General features: G+C 49.5%; 1 pseudogene; it reads right to left on the bottom strand.

Annotated features, from left to right (window-relative positions):
* Positions 1-12,561: 12,561 nt before the first annotated feature.
* On the bottom strand, positions 12,562-13,487 carry LOC143824004 (trans-1,2-dihydrobenzene-1,2-diol dehydrogenase pseudogene; annotated as a pseudogene).
* Between the last annotated feature and the right edge of the window lie 6,226 nt (positions 13,488-19,713).

A 19,713-nucleotide genomic window follows, 5' to 3' on the forward strand; every position in this document is an offset into this window, starting at 1 on the left:
ACCCTACCTGTCCTCTGAACACCTGGACCCAGTGATCCATGCAACAATCACGTCCAGGTTAGACTGCTGTAACTCGCTCTATGTGGGCTTACCCTTAGCTTTGACCCAAAAATTACAGCTGGTACAGAATGCAGCTAAGAGGGTCCTCACTGGTACAGCTTGGAGGGCCCATATCCAGCCAGTGCTACAACATCTGTACAGGTTACCAGTCTGTTTCCGTATCAGGTTTAAGGTTTTGGGTTTAACCTTTAAGGCCATACATGTTTGCTGGATCATGGAAATTCGGTTGAGTTTGCTGGATCGTGGAAATTCGGTTGATGTCGTTTACTTGGATTTTAGTTGGTGTTTGCTTTTAAAAACATACACATTCACTGTCTGCCCCCCCCTCAAACTGGCTCTGTGACTTTAACAAGGGTATGACATACAGAAATTCAACAAGTGACACTTGAACTTTAGCCACTCAAGGGGAGCAACCAGCACGGGTTGAATTCCTGTCAGTCAAGGCTAAGTCAGGGAAGAGCCCTCCGGGAGTGGTTCAGAATTCGCAAGTGTTCTGAGGCAGGTTAGTTTGTCTTGTATGATGGCCATGCCCTGTGCCGGCACAAAGGGGAGAGTTGGTTCCCCTCACCTTGTCCTTTCCAGATCCCTGGCAGCTCTCACTGCACATGTGGCAACCACGTTTTCTTCCATGCCCAAGATCTCGAATCCCTCTTCTGCCATCAGGACAGTTGCATCAAGCCCCCAGGGCCACTCCTCCCAGCTGTGCAGCACAGGGCAGACTCATGGCAAGCAGCAGCCCTTGGCAGTACCGGCCCCACCTGCCCTGAGCAGCCAGCAGCTCTCCGGGAGAGGGGAGGGGGGACTAGGCTTCCCTGCTGGGGATCTGAGGCGGGCCCAAAGAACGCAACCACGGAACAAAACGCATCTTCCGCTTCGAAGAGAGGGAGGCGGCCGCCTCCAGCGCCATGCTCACCCGGCCCCCGCCCCTCCAGCACCAGCACCAGCCAATTCTGAGCCCATCTCCTCTCCCCGGAGAAGAGTTGGGCGCTGGCAAGAGCGGCAAAGAACGCAGCCGCGGAGCAAAGTGCGTCTCCCACTTTGGAGAGAGGGAGGCGGCTGCCTCCTGCGCCACACTCACCTCGCCCCCGCCCCTCCAGCAGCAGCAGCAGCACCAGCACCAGCCACTTCTGAGACCGCCTCCTCTCTCCAGAAGAGAGTTGGGCGCTGGCAAGAGAAGCTCGCAAGCGGCGGGGAAAGGAGCAGGAGGAGGAGTGGCGGCCCGGTAGTAAGTGATTGAAGGCCTGGTCCCGGTCCGCGACCCGGTGGTTGACAACCACTGGGTTAGAGAACCGCACTCAAAGAGTTGTTGTCAATGGTGTTTTATCAGACTGGAGGGAGGTGAGTAGCGGGGTACCCCAGGGCTCGGTGCTCAGTCCGGTACTTTTTAACATATTTATTAATGATCTAGATGAGGGGGTGGAGGGACTACTCATCAAGTTTGCAAATGACACCAAATTGGGAGGACTGTCAAATACTCTGGAAGATAGAGACAGAGTTCAACGAGATCTGAACACAATGGAAAAATGGGCAAATGAGAACAAGATGCAATTGAATAAAGATAAGTGTAAAGTTCTGCATCTGGGTCACAAAAATGAAAAGCATGCCTACTGGATGGGGGATACACTTCTAGGTAACACTGTGTGTGAATGAGACCTTGGGGTACTTGTGGACTGTAAACTAAACATGAGCAGGCAATGTGATGCAGTGGTAAAAAAGGCGAATGCCATTTTGGGTTGTATCAACATGGGCATCACATCAAAATCACAAGATGTCATAGTCCCATTGTATACGACACTGGTCAGACCACACCTGGGCAGAGTCTGCACTTACTTTCTTTATTCCATTGTCAATCCTCAGTCATGCAACTTTCTGACCTACCTGGCTGACAATTTCATTTATCAAATGGTAGATGAACCCACAAGAGGTTCAGCCATACTGGACTTAATACTGACCAACAGGCAAGAGTTGGTGGATGAGGTGAAGGAGGTGGGGACACTAGGGGGAAGTGACCATGTCCTCATAGAATTCCTTTTGAGATGGGGAGCCAAGGAAGCTTGTAGCCAGACGCGGATGTTGGATTTTCGTAGGGCAAACTTTAATAAACTCAGAGACATGATGAGTGTCATACCATGGACGAGAATGCTGGAAGGGAAGGGAGCATGTGAAGGGTGGGCGCTACTCAAACAAGAGCTATTGCATGCTCAATCAATGACTGTCCCAGAAAGACGAAAACACTGCAGGAGCCCTAAGAAGCCTATTTGGATGAACAGAGAACTTCGGGAGGATCTAAGAAAGAAAAGGGAAATGTTCAGGAAATGGAGGGAAGGACAGAGCTCTAAAGAAGAGTACCTACAGGTTACTAGGCACTGTAGATCAATCATAAGAAAGGCCAAAGCTGAGAGTGAGCTAAGATTGGCCAGGGAAGCCCATTGTAACAAGAAACGTTTTTTCAGTTATGTGAGGAGCAAACGTAAAGTAAAGGAGGCAATAGGCCCACTGTTGGGTGCGGGTGGACAAACTCTAACGGAGGATGCAAAGAAAGCAGAAAGGCTTAGTGCCTATTTTACATCTGTTTTTTCCCACAGGTCAAAGTGTTTAGGCACATCTAGAGATGGCTGTAGCCAAAGGATAGTGTCTGGGTGGCAGGTTAACATGGATAGAGAGGTTGTCGAGAGGCATTTAGCTGCACTGGATGAGTTCAAATCCCCTGGTCCGGATGAAATGCACCCGAGAGTGCTCAAAGAACTTTCCAGAGAACTTGCACAGCCCTTGTCCATCATCTTGAGGACCTCTTTAAGGACTGGAGATGTCCCGAAGGACTGGAAGAGAGCAAACGTTATTCCGATCTTCAAAAAAGGGAGGAAGGATGACCCGGGAAACTACAGACCAGTGAGTCTGACCTCTGTTGTGGGGAAGATAATGGAGCAGATATTAAAGGGAGCCATCTGCAAACATCTGGAGGACAATTTGGTGATCCAAGGAAGTCAGCATGGATTTGTCTCCAACAGGTCCTGCCAGACCAACCTGGTTTCCTTTTTTGACCAAGTAACAGGTTTGCTGGATCGGAGAATTTCGGTTGATGTCGTTTACTTGGATTTTAGTAAAGCTTTTGACAAGGTTCCCCATGATGTTCTGATGGATAAGTTGAAGGACTGCAATCTGGATTTTCAGATAGTTAAGTGGATAGGGAATTGGTTAGAGAACCGCACTCAAAGAGTTGTTGTTAATGGTGTTTCATCAGGCTGGAGAGAGGTAAGTGGTGGGGTACCTCAGGGCTCGGTGCTCGGCCCGGTACTTTTTAACATATTTATTAATGATCTAGATAAGGGGGTGGAGGGACTACTCATCAAGTTTGCAGATGACACCAAATTGGGAGGACTGGCAAATACTCCGGAAGATAGAGACAGAGTTCAACGAGATCTGAACACAAAATGGGCAAATGAGAACAAGATGCAATTTAATAAAGATAAATGTAAAGTTCTGCATCTGGGTCAGAAAAATGAAAAACATGCCTACTGGATGGGGATACGTTTCTAGTTAACACTGTGTGTGAATGAGACCTTGGGGTACTTGTGGATTGTAAACTAAACATGAGCAGGCAGTGTGATGCAGCGGTAAAAAAGGCGAATGCCATTTTGGGCTGTATCAACAGGGGCATCACATCAAAATCACAAGATGTCATGGTCCCCTCGTATACGCCACTAGTCAGACCACACCTGGAGTACTGTGTGCAGTTCTGGAGGCCTCACTTCAAGAAGGACGTAGATAAAATTGAAAGGGTACAGAGGAGAGTGACGAAGATGATCTGGGGCCAAGGGACCAAGCCCTATGAAGATAGGTTGAGGGACTTGTGAACGTTTAGCCTGGAGAAAAGGAGGTTGAGAGGGGACATGATAGCCTTTAAGTATTTGAAAGGTTGTCACTTGGAGGAGGGCAGGATGCTGTTTCTGTTGGCTGCAGAGGAGAGGACACGCAGTAATGGGTTTAAACTTCAAGTACGATATAGGCTAGATATCAGGGGGGGAAATTTCACAGTCAGAGTAGTTCAGCAGTGGAATAGGCTGCCTAAGGAGGTGGTGAGCTCCCCCTCACTGGCAGTCTTCAAGCAAAGGTTGGATGCACACTTTTCTTGGATGCTTTAGGATGCTTTGGGCTGATCCTGCGTTGAGCAGGGGGTTGGACTAGATGGCCTGTATGGCCCCTTCCAACTCTATGATTCTATGATTCTAAGCCAAGACAGAGGTCTCCTGGTTGGGCTAACATATAAAGAAATGGGTGATGCAGCTCTCAGCACTTCACAAGGTGCAACTAACACCAGTGTCTATGTCAGGAGTTTGGGTGTGATTTTGCACTCCTCTCTTTCAGTGGAGGCCTAAATCATGAAAACTGGCTGGGCAAGCCAGCTGACACCAGCCAGCCAGACTTAGCCAGAGTGATCCATTCAACAGTCACCTCTAGATTAGACCCCTGCAACTCGCTCAGTGTAGGCCTGCCCCTGAGACTGCTTCAAAAACTCCAACTGGTTCAAAATGCAGCAGCATGAGTCCTGACAGGGGTTCAGTGGAGAGTGCATATAACATAGTACTCACATTTAAATTAGCTCCAAACTGGGGACCAAATCAGGTTCAAAGTGCTTGTTTTAATCCTTTAAAGCCCTAAATGGTCTGAGATTAGCATACCTAAGGGACCGCCTTCTCCCCTTTAATCCCCCTGAGGCACTGTGGTCTTCAGAACCAACATCTTCTCAAGGTTCCCAGCCCACAAGAGGTGAAGGTGTCTCAACCAAAGCCAGCACCTTTTCTGCCCTGACCCTAGCCTGGTGGAAGGAGCACCCAAGAGAGATCAGGGCCTTGTGGGACCTCAGTCGGTTCCACAAAGCCTGCAAGATGGAGCTTTTCCAGCAGGCATATGGTTGGTCTAAAATGACACTCACCAATAAAGGCTGGCCTCACCGCTGGGTGAGGAGTGAGTTGGAAGATCGGATCCTTACAAAACCTCACTGTTTGGGGAAATTTTAGCTGGGGATATCAGGAAAATTGTAAACTATTAGATTTTAACTGTAGGTTTTAAATATTGTTACCCACCGTGAGAGATGTTGAAGGACGGGATATAAATCATTCTTGTTGTAATTAAGTATTGGGATTGAAACAAGACTTGGACTTTGAGTGAGCATATTACCTTAGCTATTTAGTTTAAAATAGGAAACAAATCAATTTGGACACTTTTAATGAATTTAAAATTAATTGTTAAGGGCTAATTTTAAACACTGAATTAATATAATCTAGTGGTTATTTTTGTATCATTTTACTTGTTTTTTCTATTGCTGATCAATGACCATAAGTAAAGATTTGATCTGATTTGTTCAGTTTCTAATATGATATTTGGTGCAACATGGTTTTTAGCGTGGTCATCCAACATCTCTCCAAGCAAAGAAATGGATGCCAGAAAACTAAATGTGTTGATTTAATCTGTTGAGTGTCTTTAAACCAGACAGTGGGAAACTCATGTCACTTCATCAAGCTCATCCATCATATTAAGAATTTACTCAACAGTGAAGCAGTTAGTAAGTGTGGTATCTAAGGTTATGGATGGACATGAACCAGCTGACAAACCAAAGCTTGTCATGAATTTTAGGTGGTTTGTGGTTCACAAACTGAAGAACTACTATAACCTTCCTTGAATTTTGATGCAGTTCATGGTGGTTCATGAAGAGGAAAAATAGCTGAGTGACAGGGACCTCCTCATCGTTCAGCTGTTGGTTTTACTTACTTGGAATTACTTAAACCATTGCTTTGTGCTTCCCTCTGACATAAGCATGGCCCAGGATGGTGGTGACCTCAGCCCAATGGCCCCACGCACTCAACACGGGGCCGGAAGCACGAGGAGTGCTCCGTAGCAGTGGCAGCAACAAAGGGGGGATCGGGGGCATGGGGCCCCCACTGCACGATAGCGGGGAGCAGCATGCTGCTCTCCCACCATGGTGGGGGTGGGGGAAGCCCCTGTCAGCTCCGTGGAACCATGGAGCTGGCAGGGGCAAAAGGCGGAGACGCAGAGCCATGAAGCTGGCAGAGGCAGGGGTGCCGTAGGTCAGCCTTTGGGCCCGGCTCCTCCAATTATGCACTGGGCTAGCCCAACCAAGCCCTCACCTGTGCCCACGGTGGACCCAGGAATGCGAAAAAATCCGCGTTTCCTGAATATAGGCCTTCCGAGGGCCTGGGTCGGGCCAAGGCTCGCTGGCGCCCAGGATGGTGGTGACATCAAGGATTATTTATTTATTTATTTATTTATTTATTTATTTATTTATTTATTTATTTATTTATTTAGATTTATATACCGCCCTCCCCGAAGGCTCAGGGCGGTTTACATTAAAACTAATCAACGATACATGAAACAGTCTTCGTTAAAACATACAGTAATTAATAACAGTGGTTGTAACCATATAACAGAATAATGTAACAGTAGAACAATATAATAATATAACGATGGAACGGTGCAATACCACAACAGGTCCAGAGCGCTCTGGTGGAGTTCTGGGAGGAAGGGGGGAGATGGGGGGAGGGGGGGAGCGGGGGCCCTTCATTTGCTGTTGGTTGTGCCTGGTCTCAACCAAATGCCTGGCGGAGGAGCTCCTTTTTGCAGGCCCTGCGGAACTGTTTAAGCTCCGTCAGGGCCCTGATCTCCTCCGGGAGCTCGTTCCACCAGGTGGGGGCCAGAACAGAGAATGCTCTGGCCCTGGTCGAGACCAGGCGGACTTCTTTAGGGCCAGGGACCATTAGCCGGTTGGTGGCGGTGGAGCGCAGAGCTCTTTTAGGGGCATAGGCAGGGAGGCAGTCCCTCAGGTACACTGGGCCCTGACCGTGAATGGCCTTGAAGGTAATTACCAGAACCTTTAGTCTGATCCGGAATTCAACTGGCAACCACTGCAGTTGGTGGAGAATGGGCCGGATGTGGGACCTCCACGGTGTTGCTGTGAGGATCCTGGCCGCTGCGTTTTGGACCAGCTGTAGTTTCCGGGTCAAGGCTAAGGGCAGGCCTGCGTAGAGCGAGTTACAGAAGTCCAGTCTAGAGGTGACCGTCGCATGGATCACTGTGGCTAGGTGTTCCGGGGCCAGGTAGGGCGCTAGTAGTTTGGCTTGGCGGAGATGGTAAAATGCCAGCCGCGCTACCTTTGTGATCTGGGCTTCCATTGTAAGGGAAGTATCCAGAATCACGCCTAGGTTCCTGGCGGAGTGAGCCGTAGAGAGCTGTACTCCATCCAGGGCAGGCAGGCACGCTTCCTCGCATGGGCCCTTCCTACCCAGCCACAGGACCTCCGTCTTTGAAGGATTGAGCTTCAGACGACTCTGCTTCAGCCATCTCATCACTGCTTCCAGGCAGCTGGCTAATGCTTCTGGGGGGGAGTCAGGGCGGCCATCCATCAGGAGGAAGAGCTGGGTGTCATCGGCATATTGATGACAACCCAGCCCAAACCTCCGTACCAGTTGTGCAAGAGGGCGCATAAAGATATTGAATAGGATAGGAGAGAGGACCGCTCCTTGTGGGACTCCACAAGTAAGTTGACGACGGTCTGATGTTTTGTCTCCAATTGCAACCCTCTGTCCACGATCCCGGAGGAAGGAGATCAGCCATTGGAGGGCTGTCTCTCGTATTCCGGCATCGGTGAGGCGGCGAGCTAGAAGCTCATGATCAACTGTGTCGAACGCTGCTGAGAGGTCTAGTAATATCAGCAGTGCCGACCCACCTCGGTCCAACTGGCGACGGAGGTCATCCGTCAGGGCGACTAGCGCTGTCTCTACCCCATGGCCAGGCCGGAAGCCTGACTGGGATGGGTCTAGGACCGAAGCTTCTTCCAGGTACTCTGTTAGTTGGTTTGCGACAGCCCTTTCAATCATCTTCCCCAGAAACGCTAAATGCGAGACGGGTCGATAGTTGTTGGGCTCTCGCGGGTCTAAGGATGTTTTTTTCAGCAGTGGGCATACCACAGCCTCTTTCAGTCCCTCCGGGAATTCTCCCGTTGTGAGAGATAGATTGATTATCTCCCGGAGGGGGCCCTTTATCCTTATGTCCGCTGTTCTTAGGAGCCAGGATGGGCAAGGGTCTAGTGGGCATGTGGTTGGCCTCGCTGTTGCTAGTATCCTGTCCACTTCGGTCAGCGTGAGTCGTCTGAAGTTACTCAAGGTATTCTCCAAAGACGGCCAAGGGGCCTCTAGTTCACTTTCTGTATCTAAGGTTGGAGGGAGGTCATGGCGGAGTGTCGAGATTTTATCCGCAAAATGACTCGCGAATGCCTCACAGCTGATATCCAATTTGCTACTGTTTTGTTGTCCTTCAGCCAGGGCAGTAAGAGACCGAACTACCTTAAACAATTGAGCCGGGCGTGAGTCTGCGGATGCGATGGTAGCCGAGTAAAAATTGCGTTTCACTGACTTCATCGCCATCTCATAGGCCTTCATCTGCATTCTATAAGATGTTCTCGAGGCTTCGTCACGAGTCTTCCTCCAAACTCGCTCTAGCCGTCTCAGTTCCCGTTTCTTGTTGCGAAGCTCCTCGGTGTACCAAGAGGCCCGCTTGAGACGGGGCCGGAGAGGGCGTCGGGGGGCTATCTCATCAATGGCAGCCAGCAGTCTATCATGCCAGTCGCTGACCAGGCCATTGAGAGAAGTGCCAGGAGGCATTGGCTCCCGCAGAGCGTTCAGGAATCCAATTGGATCCATAAGTCTCCGCGGGCGAGCTAAAATTTGCTCGGCGCCCAACTGAGGTGGGAGTGGTAGCCATAGCCGAGCTTTCAGGGCATAGTGGTCTGACCATGGCACGGCAGTTGCCGTGACCAGATCCACATTCAGACCTACGCCGAAAATAAGGTCCAGGGTGTGACCTGCTTGGTGGGTGGGGCCAACAACAAACTGTGAGAGCCCTAATGTCGCCATGGTTGACACTAGGTCCTGCCCAGTTTTAGAGGACGGCAGCTCAGCATGGACGTTAAAGTCCCCCAGGACTAATAGACTGGGAAACTGTAGCGTCCAGGCCGCCACCGCCTCTAGCAGGGCAGGCAGGGCATCTGGTGGTGCATTGGGCACGCGGTACACTAACCAGATGGCCACGCTCTCAGTTGATCCCCATCCGAGGCCAACACATTCAATGCCTGGTATTGACGGCGCAGGAAGGGCCCTGAAGGAGAAAGCCTCTCGGGTCAGGATTGCCACCCCTCCTCCCCGCCCCGCTGTCCAAGACTGGTGGAGGACAGAGAACCCGGCAGGGGCTAGGTGTTTGAGGGCGACTGTTTCACCTTTCCTGGTCCAGGTTTCTGTCACGAACGCCAGGTCCACTCTTTGCTCTGCAAAATAGTTTTGCAGGATAGAGGTTTTGTTGTTTATTGACCTGGCGTTGCACAGCACCAGTGTCAGAGGCGGGTTATTCACCTTTGCCTCCACCCTAGTGTCCCGAGGGATGGGGCGGAGTCTGGAGGGGGCCCGTGTATGGTTGATTTCCGGGCCCCTTGGTCGCCGCCATCCGCTGTCTCTGCCTCTGCCCCTTATTGTTGGGATCCCTGACCCTTTCAGGGCCCCCGCTTTCTCTCCTTCCTCCGTTCTTTCAAATATGATGGGCTCCATGGACGCTGTTGGTTTTAGTTCTTGGTTTTGCGGTTTAGCTAGGGTTGTTGCCCACCCTGGTTCTGTGCTTATTGCTGGTTTCTAATGTAGGTGTAGGGTTTTGTGTATCTGTGGAAGGTTGGTCCCGATCGCTATTTATAGCCTCTCAGGACTTCCCAGTTCCAATTGTGACAGTTATGTGCTATGTGTAGGATGTGTATCTGGAGGGGTAGCCCCGATCGCCTGTTGCGGCACCTCAGGGTTGCCCAGTCCAGGGTGTGTGGTGGGTGTGGTGTATGTGTGGCCTCTGTGTTATTTCATGTTGTGATTTGGGACTGGATGTTTGTGGGTTGGGTGGAATTGGGTTGGACAGTTAGCGTTGTTTGGCAAGTGGAGGGTGGGTTGTTAGGTATGGTCTGAATTAATTAGTTGTTAGAATTGGTTGATTGGGGTGGGTTTGGGTGGTTCAGTTGGTAGTTGGGTAGTTCAATTGGTTGGTGGAGTTGATTGATTTGGGGTGGCTTGGGTAGTTCAGGCGATAGTTGGATAGTTCAATTAGTTGATAGAATTGATTGTTTGGTAGAATTGATTGTTTTGGGGTGGGTTTGGGTAGTTCAATTTTAGGATTTAGTTGATTAATTGGTGGAATTAATTGTTTTGGGTGGGTTTGGGATAGTTAAATTGATGGTGGGGTTGTGGTAGATCAGTTGATGATAATTGTTCGGATGGGTAGATGGGTAAGGTGTTAATTTAATTTGGGGTCAGTTAATGGTCAGATGGGTTGTCGTTAGGTTGAGGGTTGGGGGTTAATTCTTCTCCCTTTTTTATAATTCCTGTGCATAGATTGTTGTCTCTTTCCCTCCCTTTTAAAAATTTTTCTCCTTTTTCTATTACCCCCACCCCCCCTGCTCTTTCCCTCCCCCCCCTCTTTTTCCCCTCCCCTTTTCTGTGCACACCACAATGTTTCCACTTGATTCTTCTCTTAGTTTGTTTGAAGTTTTCCTCTTATTCTCCCCCTCCCCTCCATTTTCTGTCTGTACAGTTTTTCCCGCCTAAATTCTTCCCGCTTTTTTTCTTCCCGTCTAAATTCTTCCTGCTTAATTTCTAGTGGTTTGTTTGGTGTTCTTTTTTCTTCTGGGTGTGCCCTCCTCCCTCCCCTTTGAAATAGGCATTAATCTTAGTCAGCTCGGTTAGTTCGTTTGATTTCCCTTCCCCCTTCTGAGAATGTCTGTTTGTGCCTTCTTCCCTCCCCTCTGCAGATAGTATATTTGTGGCAGGTCCCCCCCCCCAGGATTTGGTATTAATCTTATTCAGTTCGTTAGTCCGTTTGATTTCCCTTCCCCCTTCTGAGAATAAGTGTCTGTTTGTGCCTTCTTCCCTCCCCCCTGCAGATAGGATATTTATGGCAATTCCCCCCCCCCCCCAGGATTTGGTATTAATCTTATTCAGTTTGTTAGTCCGTTTGATTTCCCTTCCCCCTTCTGAGAATAATAAATGGTCCGTTTGTACCTTCTTCCCTCCCCCCTACAGATGGGATAGTTATGGCAAGTCCCGTCCCCCCCCCCCCCCAGGGCTTGGTACTTCTCTTTCTTTATTGTTCTGCAGGTGAGTGTTCCTTTTCCTTTCCTTCTTCTTTCTTTTCTGTTTGCTTCTTTTCCTTGTCGCTCGGCTGTAGTGCAGGGTCGGCGATGGGCAGGCAGCAGCAGCAGAGGGTCAGGCTCTGTTTGATGGCGGTTGGGCACGGGTGGTGGACGTGGCGCAGCTATGGCGAGGCGGAATCAGTAGAAGTCCAGGCTCCGTTCCTGCGGGGTCCTGGCTCTGATCGGGCGGCAGCTATGGGCTTGAATGGAAGGCGAAGCGTGGTAATGGCGTCCTGTCGACCTTCGGCGGTGGAACAGCCGCAGCAGAGGGTCCGGCCCCGTTCACGTGGTGGCCACGGTGCTGATGGTGGGCGTGGCACAGTAGCAGCGGTCAGCTGTGGCTGAAGTCCGGCTCCGCTTGGGCGGCTGCAGGAGGGTCCCTCTGCAGCAGGCCGTTTCCCGCAGCGACACTGACAGGCCGTTCCAGTGGATCTGCTGGTCGGCTCTCCCTGGCTGTTCTCAGCAAGCTCCAGGTTCCTCCGGCCGTGGGGCTGTTCAGGCTTGGTAGATGGTCAGTGGGCAGCCCCAGCACAGTCCTTGATGGCAATCCCGGAGGGCTTTGTTGTTAGCCAGCCGTTGTTGTTTTCGTTTGTTTTATTTTGGTTGGTTTTCTTACCGTTTCTGTTTTTCTTTCTTTGGTTCTTCTTATCTGTTCTTGTTTCTATTTGTAGTGGTTTTGTTATTTCGATTCTTTTGCGTTTCTTCAGGTATCTGTAGTTAAATTGGTGGGGTTCTTTTTGTTTTTGTTTCTTTTTTTAGAGTGATCAATTCTGGGTGCTTTTTGGCGGCTATTTTTGGGCTGGGCCTGTTTAGTTTCAGGAGCAGTCTGATTTCATGACTGCTCCAGCCGCCCTCTTGGAGCAAATTGGGATTTTTTCCCCGAACTGCTGTTTTAAACTATTGCCTGTCTCCTAGATCCTAAATGATGATCAATGGAAACAGCTCCTCTGTGCTATAAGATTCATATGGCAACACGGGAAGGATAAATGCCCACCTTTTCTAATTCAATGGACTTGAGGATTTTACAAACTTCTTATTATTTGAATATATGACATATATGACCATTGAATATGGACTTATTTTTAGATATTTTTCTATTGAAACGTATTGTCTACATTGTCGGCCCCCTTTTTAAATTATTTCTGAAGAAGAAGACCCCACTTTTCACTACCCAAAGGAATCTCAAAATGCCTTCAATTGCCTTCCCTTTCCTCTCCCCACAACAGACACCCTGTGGGGTAGGTGAGGCATCATTCTTTTCCAAGGTCACATTAGGTTTGGTCCTGGGTGCATGACAGCCGAAGCTGCTTACAGACTTCAGCCAAGATGGAGTGGAGCAGCTTGCTGTCTGCATGGGACATGACCGAGCTCTCCTTCAAGCCTTGGAGGGGACGTTGCTGGACATGCTCAGCTTCATAGTGCAGACTGGTGCTATTGGAATAGTGCAGTTGCTGAGAGGGAAGGGGGAGGGGAAAGTCTTAACTCTTCCTGTTGACAACCAGCTGGACTGAGCATCAGAAAAAACTTGGATGATCCCTTTGGTGCCACTGACGCTTGCTGCGTTGGGCAGCGTGGTGGTCATGGTGTAGGAGAGGGTAGCTTGACACCCACCTGTGATGTTCAGGATGATGGAGCCTGTATTATCTACCCCCATGGAGAAACAATGGATTTGGGCTTCTCTCCTTCAAAGACCGTGCAGGCAAATTGAGAGCAGTGGACACCAATGTCCAACAAGCTGCCTCTGCCCAGCTCCTTCTCTATACACCTGGAGATAATCAGTTGACAGCCTCCAAAGTTGGCATGAACCGCCTTGAAGAAGACCCCCTTTTCTTGGGCTGCCCACACCATTGCGTTGACTTCAGCAGCATTCATGCCCATTGGTTTCTCACACAGCACATTCTTCCCAGCCTGGATGAAGAGGAGGGTGGATGGGAGATGAAAGGCATGGATCACACCCACATGCACCACCTCGACATCTGTATCCCGAGCCAGCTCTGCATAAGACCCATAGGCCTTAGGGATATCATGTCTTTGAGCATATTTCTGCCCCTGGCTGAGTTCAATGAGAAGTGATGGTCACCACCTGGTGGTTTTCAGGGGGCTGAACTTCCCAGACAAGCAGAAGCCCCAGAGGGTGGGCCCCATAGCAAGAGGGAATGGGAGGTGGTACTGCTGCTTGCTCAGAGTCCCACCTCATTACGAACCTGGTAGGTGAGGCTGAGAGAGCCCTGCTATTAATGTCAGTCAAAATGGCTCTATCAATGCTGTGATGAGCCCACGGTCACCCAGCTGGCTGCATGTGGAGGAGAAGCAGGGAATGCAACTCGGCTTGCCAGATTAGAATCTGCCGCTCTTAACCAAGCTGGCTCTAGTTCATTAAAATTCAAAAAATAAAATAAAAATAAAAAATGCATTCGGACATAAAACAAGATTATTTAGCAACTGCAATCTTGTGATATTTAAAATGTTGCCTCCTTAATTTACTTTATTGATAGGTTATCTTTTCATCAACACAGAATGCAGATTACACAGAGTTAAACAATGCAATCAAATAAACAATGCAATAGGGCTAGAGTTATAAAATTGGAAATAATGTAAAACATATTAGCCTTGGTGTATCAAACACAACAAAATATTAGAACAAAGTTTGAGTCCTGCAGCACCTTTAAAATCAACAAAATTTAAGTCTGAGTATCGGCCTGCCTCTGGCAAAAAACCTCCAAGGCCAAGGGGCCTTGGGAGACAAATCACTCCGAGATAGGCCAAGGCAGGCAAAACCTTTAAAAGACCTGAGGTGGGCTCTCCGAATCACAATTCGGATCCTCCTCGGGCAGCCTTGGCTGCTTCGGACCCACGTCAGACATGTCCGAGGCGCGCTTCCGAAGCAGCCATTTAAAGTTTAAAGGGAAAGGCAGAGATACTTCTTACCTTGGCTTCCTTCACGCTCTACCTTTCCCACCATTTGTTCCCAGGCCCTGGAGCAAAGGGAGGGGTGAGTGAGACCAATGGCTGGGCTCCCTGTAGGAGGCCAGCCAATCATTGGAATGCATTTTGCATTTGCAAATGTATTGCAGTCCTGAGGTTCTGCAGCTTGTTCTGCCTGCTTGCTGCAAAGGAATACAAGGTAGGTGGGGGAGAGGCGGGGGGGGGGTTAGCCTGTAGGATGCAAGTTTTTTCAGGAAAACATTTCCTAGCCAATCATAGAAAGCTTTTCCTTTTTGAAAATCTTCTGTGCTTGGCCAGGATCGTACATAAGGCTAGGGGGTCTTCTTTCCTGTTTTTGTTTCTGGCTGCTGCCTCCTGGCCTATGCTGCTCTGGTAGAGTAGACCGCTACAGTCTGACTGCCAGGGAGTATGCTGAGCCTTGTTCTGTGGCTGGCTGGCTGCTGTGCTGAACACTGGAGGATCTTCATAGCTGGAGAACACATCAACAGTTTGACAGAGGGATCTTTTTTTCCTCTTGCTTTCTCACTTTTCTTCTTCCTCTTCTTAATTACTTCTTATTTTAAAACCAAACTATTCTTTTGGTTTCTGTGGGTAGCGGGGCTGGGGGGGGGGTGTGCTTTGGGATTCATTGTTCCTTTCTCCTTGTGTTTCTTTCATCTTTTTTATCTAACTGAGGGGCAGCACTGTTTGCCTATTCTTCTTGGGGTTCTGTTGTGTCGCTTTTAAAATTGCTTTTTGTAGTTGCTTTTTACAGTTGTTTTTAACAGTTCTTTCTTTCAGTGTTGGTTTTGCGGTGGTGGTAGCCCAACTTTGGGTGGGTGGCCTGCTGCCCTGCTGCTGTTGCTGCTGTTTTGTTCTGGGGGGAGGGTGCTGCTTGTTGTGGGTGACTTGCCTGCTGTTCTGCTCTGCTGTTGTTGTGGCCCGGGGGAAAACTCTCTGGTTCTTCCTGGCGTGCCCAATTCGGATTCCCCCTCTATACAGGCACTAAAGGAGAGTATTTAAGGAAATATTTTAAAGTCCTGCTAATATTTTAGGAAGAGCCTCTTGTGGCGCAGAGTGGTAAGGCAGCCGTCTGAAAGCTTTGCCTATGAGGCTGGGAGTTCAATCCCAGCAGCCGGCTCAAGGTTGACTCAGCCTTCCATCCTTCCGAGGTCGGTAAAATGAGTACCCAGCTTGCTGGGGGGTAAACGGTAATGACTGGGGAAGGCACTGGCAAACCACCCCGTATTGAGTCTGCCAAGAAAACGCTGGAGGGCGTCACCCCAAGGGTCAGACATGACTTTTACCTTTACCTTTTTAATATTTTAGGATGGATCTTCAGTTCCTTCCCTAATTAGCCAGCTCAGGATTAGATTCCTAAAAGAAAAGGCAAATAGGACTTTGGATGACCTTGGGCTCACCACAGCGCTGATAAATCTGTTCTGACTGAGGAGTAATCTCAGGGCTCTCGCAGCCTCCCCTCCCTCACAGGGTGTCCATTGGGGAGAGAGGAAAGGGAAGGCGAATGTAAGCCGCTTTGAGACTCCTTTGGGCAGAGAAAAGCGGCATATAAGAAACAACTCTTCTTCTTCTTCAGTAATCTCAGGGCTCTCTCAGCCTCACCTCCCTCACAGGGTGTCTGTTGTGGGGAGAGGAAAGGGAAAGCAAATGTAAGCTGTTTTGAGACTCCTACAGGTAGAGAAAAAGTGGCATAAAAGAACCAACTCCTCCTCCTCCTTCTTCTTCATGGTTAAATAATTAAAAAACACTTCCATGGACTGTGCCTCTTCTCCATTGAAGGCCAGCTTTTCTGCTAGAGAGAGGACTTCAAGGCAAGTCCACCAGTTTCTTGGGGTCTTAGTGGCAGAGGTGGAGGTCTGCTGCCGCACATCTCTGCAGCCTTCCTCCTAGAACTGTTAGTCAGATGTCATAGTTAGTTTTTTTTAACCCTACCCTAACTTTCTAAAAAGGTCGAACTTCATTGTTTCCTGCTAAGGTTTAGTGAGGGTTATTTAAAGCTAGCCGGGTTTAGCATCAGTTTTCTCCAGTTGTTTAAAAACCCCCACAGAAAACCCACAACATCCCCATTTGCCCACTTTCCCAGCATGTTGAGATCTCGTTGAACTCTATCATCTGGGGTGTTCACTACTCCTCCCAATTTGGTTTCATCCACAAATATAATGAGGAGTCCTTCCAACCCCTCAATCAGATCATTGATAAAAATGTTGAAAAGTTCTGGACCCAGTACCGAGCCCTGTGGCACCCTGCTGCTCACCTCCTTCCAGTCGAACGAAATACCATTGACAACTGCTCTTTGGGTGCAATTTTCTCGCCAGCTCACTATCCGCCTAACCATCTGAAGATCCAGATTGCAGTCCTCCAGTTCACAGCATCTTCCACACTGCATCCACCTTTCGAGTTGGCCCTGCTGTTATTGCAGTTCTGATTATCCCGCTTTCATCGGGACAGGTTTGCACTCAGACCTTTTCCTGTCAGGTTTTCATCATCCATTCTCATTCACAGAAGATCAATTGGGGGGGGGGGGGGGATTCGTTTTGGTTTTGAACATGCACTGGGATGCTGAAGTGACCCAACAAGCTGAAAGGGATGATGCTGAAGGCCGGTCTCTTCCCCTCATGCACCACTTGAGGGAGAGGCCTTGACACTGATGGGTGCTCTTTTCCCACAGCAGAATAGGGCCTCTAATTGACTTCCCCCCAGAGTTTGAGTTCATTTATCCACCTTGTATTAGGAGAGCCACTCACTTCACTACTCTGGCAATTGATAATGCTTGTTTTTGAAAGCAGCCTAAGGTTGTGCATTACTTATCAAGGAAGCACCCATGGAGGGCATCGCCTCTTGTGACAGAATAATAATATTGATTTATTTTTAAATTTATATACCACCGCTCACCGACAGGTCTCACGGCAGTTTACATGATAAATACTCTGTAGTCAATTCTAACCCCATGTTGTTCAACTCAGGCCCTACTATCCCTCCAATGAGAGAGGGAGCTGGTTCAAGGTGTAGTGGTTAGGAGAGCCAGTTTGGTGTAGTGGTTAGGAGTGCGGATGTCTAATCTGGCATGCTGGGTTCGATTCTGCACTCCCCCACATGCAGCCAGCTGGGTGACCTTGGGCTCAACACAGCACTGATAAAACTGTTCTGACCGAGCAGTAATATCAGGGCTCTCTCAGCCTCACCCACCTCACAGGGTGTCTGTTGTGGGGAGAGGAATGGGAAGGCGACTGTAAGCCGCTTTGAGCCTCCTTCGGGTAGGGAAAAGCGGCATATAAGAACCAACTCTTCTTCTTCTTCTTCTTCTTCTTCTTCTTCAATAGACCCTAGGATCCAAGTTGGAAACCCGGGACTCTGCCCCGGCCTCAACCATACGCCTGGCGGAAGAGCTCCGTCTTTCAGGCCCTGCGGAAAGCTGGTAACTCTAGCAGGGCCCTCAGCTCTTCCGGGAGCTCATTCCACTAGGTTGGGGCCAGGACTGAAAAGGCCCTGGCCCTGGTCGAGGCCAAGCGAACATCCCGGGGGCCCGGTACAGCCAGTAAATTCATACCTGCAGAGCGAAGAGCTCTGCGGGGTGCATAAGCAACCAAGCAGTCCCTCAGGTAGGTAGGAGCCAGGCTGCGTATGGCCTTAAAGGTTAACACCAATATCTTAAACTTGACCTGGAAACAGACAGGTAACCAGTGCAGATGACAGAGCACTGGCTCAATATGGGCCCTCCAAGGTGTCCCAGTGAGGACCCTAGCAGCTGCATTTTGTACCAACTGTAACTTCCGGATCAAAGTCAAGGGAAGGCCCATGTAGAGCGAGTTACAGTAGTCTAGTCTGGAAGTGACCGTTGCATGGATCACAGTGGCCAGGTGTTCTGAGGACAGGTAGGGCACTAGTAGATGGGCTTGGCAAAGATGGAAAAAAGCCGTCCAGGCTACTTTTGTTACCTGAGCCTCCATAGAAAGGGAGGCATCAAAGGTCACTCCCAAATTCTTGGTAACTGGTGCAGGTGTTAATTGCACCCCATCCAGGCATGGGAAATGCATTTTCTGGTCTTGCCCTCTTCTCCCCAGCCACAGGACCTCTGCCTTGGAGGGGTGGAGTTTCAGGCGACTCTGGCTGAGCCAACCAGCCATTGCTTCCAAACAACTGGCAAATGTATCCGGGGGTGGGGTGCCTGGCAGGCCGTCCACTAGGAAGTAGAGCTGGGTGTCATCCACATATTGGTGACATCCCTGCCCATAGCCCCAGACCAGCTGGGCTAGAGCAATGGTCCCCAACCTTTTTATCACCGGGGACCGGTCAACGCTTGACAATTTTACTGAGGCCCGGGGGGGGGGGGTAGTCTTTTGCTGAGGGATGTCACCACCACCACCTGAGCCCCTGCTCCACTTGCTTTCCCACCGGAGCCCCTGACATGCCCACTGCCCACTGTGGGGTGCTGTCAGCAGCAGCTGCGCAGTGCCCCTCCGAGGGGGAGCCCCAGACATGGCGGCCACCAGAGAGCACCAAAGGTGAGCCAGCAGCAGGGAAGCAGGGCAGCCCCCGAGGCAACAGATGGGGAGAAGGACGAGGAGGAGCCATGGCCTGGTACCGACTGATCAGTGGACCAGTACCGGGGAGAGTATCGTCCCCTGCGGAACCCCACAAGGGAGCTCGCGAGTGGCAGATAACTCATTCCCCATTCATGTAAGTGAAAAGGGTTGTGTTCTGGCAGAACTTGGGCCCCACGTCCACCAAACAGTGGTCCCTTATTGGAGATTTATCACCTCCATTGTCTACTAAAAGAGGTGAAGAAGGACCAGGTTTGATTCCCCACTCCTCCACATGCAGACAGCTGGGTGACATTGGGAAAGACACAATTCTCTTAGAACTGTTCAATCTGAGTTCCCTCAGTCCCACTTGCCTCATAGAGTGTCTGTTGTGGGAATAGTACAGGAAAGGTATTGGGACTTCTTTGGGTAGAAAAAGCAGGCTATAAAAAACCAGCCCTTCTCCTCTTCATAAAGACGGAAAGTGCCTACCATTTCTTCTGCAAGGTGCTTCTCCCATACATCACTGGGAAGGCTTCTTCATGCAAGGGTTTGCACATCAGGGTAAGGGTTTTTTATAAAAGTTGGGACATATTACTTTTTTTAAAAAATGAGGAGAAAATAGATGCAGAACCTGATTATTGCTATGTCCTTCTAGTATTCTTCGCGTCCACCTTTCTATCTTCAGGAAATGATGCGGCTGACAAATAAACAATCTCACTTTCCAAAAAGCCTTCCAACCAGCGCAGTAGCCGATTCATGTCTTTATCGACATGACAAGCAAGGCTGTTTTGCTTTCTTCGGAAGAAGAGGAGGAGGAGGAGGAGGGAGTAAAATTACTAAGCTGGAAATGTATGTGTCTGTTTGTAGAGTCTCACCACAGAAATCGATCTGTCTCTAAAAACGTTTCCCTTCATTCCAGTGCCGCTTCAGAGAGGAAAGACTAAAAGGATTACT

This window comes from Paroedura picta, chromosome 14 (genome assembly GCF_049243985.1).
Source record: "Paroedura picta isolate Pp20150507F chromosome 14, Ppicta_v3.0, whole genome shotgun sequence".
NCBI lineage: Eukaryota > Metazoa > Chordata > Lepidosauria > Squamata > Gekkonidae > Paroedura > Paroedura picta.